The following is a 6,246-nucleotide window of genomic DNA, read 5'->3' on the forward strand; positions in this document are numbered from 1 at the left end:
CAATAGCTGCACTGACATGGTTTGTTTTCTTTTGGCTTGTCCCTCGTGTGAGCTCAGAAAAAGATGTTATCCAAATCTAAGTCTTTTGTGTAAGTATTTGGTTTGGCTTCTCTTCTTCCTCTGAGCACGTTTACATGTTGTCCAGATCCAGGTCACTTTGGCTGAACCTTAATTTCATGAAAGTGTGTTTTCCCTGCTTGTTTGAGCTTTGGGTTTCCTCCTTCATTTCTGGACCTTTGACTTTCTGTTTTGTTCCTGAAATACCTGAGGGGATAGTAGGGTACAGTGTGTGTGTGTGTGTGTGTGTGTGTGTGTGAGTGTGTGTGTGTTTGTGTGTGTGTGTGTGCGTGTGTGTGTGCGTGTGTGAAACAGATAATGCGCTTTGAATTATCCCTCAGGGCTCAGAAGAAAACTGAAAATGCTGTCAAATATTTGAACAGTTTAAAGGACATTTGACAAAAGTGGAGGCAGAGAAAACATGTTCAAGAAAGGGCTCATACAATATTGCCTCATACGTAGAAACATAACTCAACAACATATTTAATTTAAAATATCCATTACAAAAACAATTTGTTGGATTCTAAATTTGACTTTGCCTGATCAAAGGTAGAGCAGTAATTCAAAGTGAACATTGGCTTTGGCATTTTACTGTTTTTTGTTGTTGTCTTTTTTAGCATCAAACCTTAAAGAATATGACAGGGATGCAGTATGAAAGGGGGAGAGATAGCAGGAAAGACATGCACCTAAAGTGAAATCAGATACAGATTTGAGCAGTAATTGATAAGTTTGTGGCCCAAGGTAGGAGATACTGGACACTTTGGAGGTATTTTTCCTCCAGGTAATAATAGCGAAACAGCACATTCCGAGACAATGAACAACAGCAGCCCTAATGCAGTGATGTGGTGTGAGGTCCTCGAGGACATGGGGCCCCTCTCTTACGCCACGGTGATGACACAAGCTGCAGAATCCAAACGAGCCGGAGAGATCCTGGAGGAAGACCCCGTCAGCACAGAGGAAACCACTGATAAGATCCGACTTCCACAAAGAACAGATCCGTGTGCTCGACGGCAGCTGCATTAAAACCTGTGTCAATGGAGGAGGTTGAAAAGAAGTGTTGGAAAAAAACGTGCTATGTGTGACTCTTACACAACGAAGCAATCAATCATCCCTGGCCATCTGTAATTTTCACTCTAAATTAGTTTCAACAAACAGCTGTTCTAAAGTACTTTGAGTGATTAAATGTGGTTTCCATCATCGCAAGGCCAGGACGACCTGGTGCTTTCCTGGGTTCCAAATCGATTCGTTTGGCCTCAAGGGGCCATCCTTCGTTTGTCCGCCCATGTAGGAGGTGACTTCTACAACACCACTGATGATGTTGTTACTGGTTGTTTTAATGGATCTGATTGATAGAGAAAAGATGCTGATTTCTAGGTTTGTGTCGATTATATCTGATATCTTGAGGCAGTGTTGTGCATGTTAAAGGGATAGTTCACCCCAAAATGAAAATTCACTCATTATCTACTGCGGTAGGTTTTCCCCTGAAACTCCAAAACAGTTTTGTGGACTTTTTGAGTGAACTGCCCCTTTAAATACCACGGTTACACAGTCACAGAGGTTTTTAGTTAGTGTTTCTGATTTGGTCTATTTTCTCCAATGTGTGTGCAAAATCTGCCCGTGTAACATTGTGTTCTTTTCAACAGCTACAGCCCATAAATGTTGATTCGGTGCCTGCTCCTGGGCTCAAGCAACCACAGGGAATGCGTAGCAGTCATGTGTGCAAGCAATTACGTCTCAATTCTCGAAAATAGCATTTTGGAGAGACTTCTATGGCACTAAGATGCAACACTAATAAAACCCTCACAACCAAGAAAATAGCCATGAATACAACCTGCTGCAGAAAATACATCTCATCTATATGATGCTCTCAGTAACTTCTTACCTACTTCCTCTTGTTGTTCCTGTAGATGACCTTTTGGCATGAGTGTAGCATCACTGTTGAATTCTAGGTGGAGTTTACACAATGTCAGTGAAGGTGTTGATGTGCATGTAGGCAGGTACACAGCTGGTAGTGCATGGCTACCAGCCACTGGGCTGACATGGACCGCAGTGATATTGTTAAACAAAGACATTCAGGTGTTTGTTTTTCAACCTCCTCAGTCTCTCTCCACCGCTGCAGTCATCACTTCCTCACTGACAAACAATGCTCTAATTTACTTTCAACCACCCTGAAGAACTTTGAGACATCGGTGTCCTTCACGCTGTTTACAGTTGCACTGCCCCTAAAACAAACCAGGCTGGTACCTTTAAATAAACAGCAGACTCTAAACAAACACAAGTATAGTCTGTGGAAATACCAACTCAGACATTGTTCTCTCTGTAAATAAAGTCTTTATTAAAATAAATGATTAAGGTGTTGATGTGTGTGTGTGTTTTATGCCATGAGAGGTCAATAGGACAAGCTAGGGTTGGGTGGTGCAAAAATCAAAAGTTCAAAAAGAAGGTGAAGTTTTATTCACCTTCTGTTCATTTTCTTAATCAAAAACCAAAAGCAAGGGCTCTTCAAACTCAACATAGTTTGTTTTCCGAGCTCCTTCCAGCAATGTGATAGATGGATGGCTAATGAATAAATACATGGATGGATGGATGGTCTGTCTGCACACTGTCTTGATGGATAGAGGGATGGATAGAGGGATGGATAGATGGATGGATAGATGGATGGATGGACAGTCTGTCGTCTGCACACTGTCCTGACGGATGGATGTTTTGTCTGAACTCTGGAGGACAGATTTCAAAACTTAAACTAAACTCCAGATACATGTTGTTTACAGTGTCACAGCCCGGCTCGCAACTGTGACAAGGAGGAGACGACACGGGTGAACTGTTGCGTTTTACGGAATATTTATTAACCAAACAGACTACCACCAACAACCAAGTATCCACAAGACAAACAGAAAAGGATGGAAGCGTCTGGGAGAGCCCACCTCGTCCCAGGGGCAGTGTGAAAGAGAAAGCGGGAGACGGATCCGCCAGGGCTTTTAAAGGGCAGAGCACACCTGGCTGCGGTGGGCTCTGATTCACCCTGACGCCCACTCCACCTGTAGCTCTGGAAGAACAGGGGTCGTCACAACAGACAGATATGTAATGCTGAGATAGAAGTGGCGGTTGCTAGACATTGAAGATCTGAATGCACACAAATAGAAGCTGCTTCACCATAAGATGTCAACACTTTCATAGTTCCCTCTTACCGTTGAATTGCAAAGAAGACTGACCAGGTCTCTGGAACATGAGTGAGGTGTCACGTGTCCACACCTTAGGCTTCAGTCTTTGCTCGCTGATGTCCAACATGAACATGGATGATTACAATCAAGAGGGCCGCAGCAGACATGGTAGTAAATTACAAAAACGGGTCATTTCAGGAAAAGTACCCACGTTCTGTAAAAATAGCATTAATCATAACTCATAACTCACTGGAATTTAACATTAGACCAGAAAAAAAAACAGAAAGAAGCTCAGGGAATTTTGATCTTGGTGAGAGAGCTGAATATAAAGTCGAGGTTTAATTGATGTCTGTGGGGATCTGAACAAAGCTCTCACAATGATCGGACTAAGTTAGGGTAAAGGTCACATTTGACGTATACATATGTCTGTGTATGTCGTGACTTACATTGTGTGCGTATGTTATTGTATTTCACAATGAAACCTGTCCCCAAGGAGAAGGACAGAGAGAGAAAAAGAGAGAGAGAGAGAGAGAGAGAGAGAGAGAGAGAGAGAGAGAGAGAGAGAGAGAATAGAGGTTTCCATGTCTTTGCATTTTTTTTCCTTCTATTTCTAATTAATGCGATGGCCTGTACATTATTTGTCCAGCCTGGTCTGTGTGATTCGCGCCGTGTGTGTTTTCATTGACTGCTTAGTATCAGATTTCCAACTCGTGGAAATGTTATTAACCTAACTAGCTTGCATGTTTTCAGCTGTGCGTGTCATGAGGCCGTGGAAGGCTCAGGTTTATAAATCCCTCTATTGTGTTTGTTTTCACATTGAGATGAGCAGAGACGCAAAACTGGTTTTAACCTCCGCAATGGTAAACACGGTCCATGGAGCCCAGAGCTGAGGGGACTGTTAAGACTTGGTGACTGTCCAATAACAGCTGTGACCTCGTCCTAAGTGTCTTTATCGGACAATTAGCAACTTGTGATATCAGAGTATGAGTTTGTACTGTATTAATTTGTAACATTCAACAGCTTGGTCACTTTTAAAAGGCTTCAACTGAGTCAAACCTATAAAAGTGCCACAAATGAAATCAACAGAAAGTGAGATCTTGGGTCAAGATTCAGGTATCACTCTCATGCAACTTAGCACAATACTTCTGTGTTTGCCATTAATGAAATTAAATGGATATATTGTGTCAAGTGTCAACACACGCATGCTTATTCGTTAACTTTCACTCCTCAAACTTAACACGTACACTTAACTAAATCATGCAAATATGACAAATGTCGTTATGTAAAATACAATCCGTGTAAAAATATTTAAGTTCATCCCAGTTCATTGCTTCAAATGAACTACTGAGTTCAGAATGCTTAACTGTGGCGCGCTGACAAACGTGTGACAGGCAGGAACACACCCATATATTTAGTTATGGAAGAGTGGAAAGAAGACCTGGCTTTTCCCAGTCCTGCAGACAATAAGCAGGCACCTATAAGACATAAATAATGAGACAGGTCTGCGTTGGCTCATCTGGTTTGATGTTATTCAAACCATAATGGAATTTGAAAATGTACCCTGCTACCAGAGCTTGTTTTCTCAGGAGCTGCTTCACCTGCTGTATTCTGTGTCCAAACAGGCCTCAGCTGGTTTGGGCTTCATGTGGGAAATCAAGAAGTCGATCACAGCTCACGTAAACGGTCTAGGAAAAACTTTGAGATCTCTCTTTAGAGTGCATTGCCAAACACAACATTACAGATGTTTAAACATGTCATTGTGTCATATATGAAACAGCCAAAAACTGAAAAGGGAAAACAGACGTATACAAAGGCATTTTTCAGCTCAGAGTCTTAGGTGTGTACTTTCGTTGACTTTCATATTCTCGGCCAGGTTGGAATTCGAGGTGCTGCGTCTGACAGTTTAAGTAACATCGTGAAACACAAATACCACAAACACAGCAGCGAGATGTGCCAGGACACACAGACGCCACTTGATACTCAGAAACAGATAATGGTGATGAGTGGGTGTGCACAGTTAGAGCACTTAGAGCATGGAGCCTTTTTATGCGGCAAAAAAATCTATTTAGTGTCTTTCAGGTGTAGTGAGATCAAGACTGAGCAATGAAAAATGAAATACCAGGGTTGACACGGACGAGAGTGGAGACCACCTCTGTAGGCACATGGGCCCCGAATGGGAATTACATCAGGAACCACACAGTGAAAGTGTCAACACGCAGGCTGAAGTGAAATGTCTCTGCGGCCCTACTCACTCTCCAAGGCTGGAAATAGAAAGGCCGTGTGTGCTGCTGTTCCCCTTTCGAGTCGTGGGGAAGCAAGAATGTTTCGATTCTCTGTCTCTCCTCTTTCACTCTATCTTACGGGTAAAGGTGACTTAAGTTTCATGAACCTAGCGAAGGCTCTGTCCTGACCGCTGCTTTCTGATGGTTTCACTTGGCTCAGTCATGGTAAGCAGGCACGTGCACAGACATTTTGGGGGGCAGGTGCTCAAACCAAAAAAAAAGGGCAACCATCGCCAAAATTATTTACAATAATAATAAATAAATAAATAAAAACTTACTGATTCTCCCTCATTTGTTTTACTAGTTGATGGCCTGATCCAATATAAAAGAGAGCTGCTTCCCTGAGCTGCTTGTTGCAGTTCCCTGTCCTTCTGCTTTTGGAGTCTCTCTTTTCATTATGCTAAAAATGTTTAAATGAGATAAATCAATGTTGTGCATAATAATTAAGAGTGACTTACATAATCTCTATAAACCTGACAACACACACATTTTTGTTTACTGTTTTCTGACAGAGTGGAAGTATAAGCAGCAGTACACTAATAATATACCACAATATACCTCACCAGACTGCCATGTAGCTCAACTTAAGATCTACCTTTCATTTCAATAATTACGAAATTAGTGAACTTGTCTAATTTGTAGAACAGTAAAACTGCCTTTAAATTATCTGCCTGCCTGCCTGTCTGTCTGCCTGTCTGTCTGTCTCTCTGTCTACCTGCCTGTCTGCCTGCCTGTCTGTCTGTCTG

Source organism: Limanda limanda, chromosome 6, assembly GCF_963576545.1.
Source record: "Limanda limanda chromosome 6, fLimLim1.1, whole genome shotgun sequence".
Classification (NCBI taxonomy): domain Eukaryota; kingdom Metazoa; phylum Chordata; class Actinopteri; order Pleuronectiformes; family Pleuronectidae; genus Limanda; species Limanda limanda.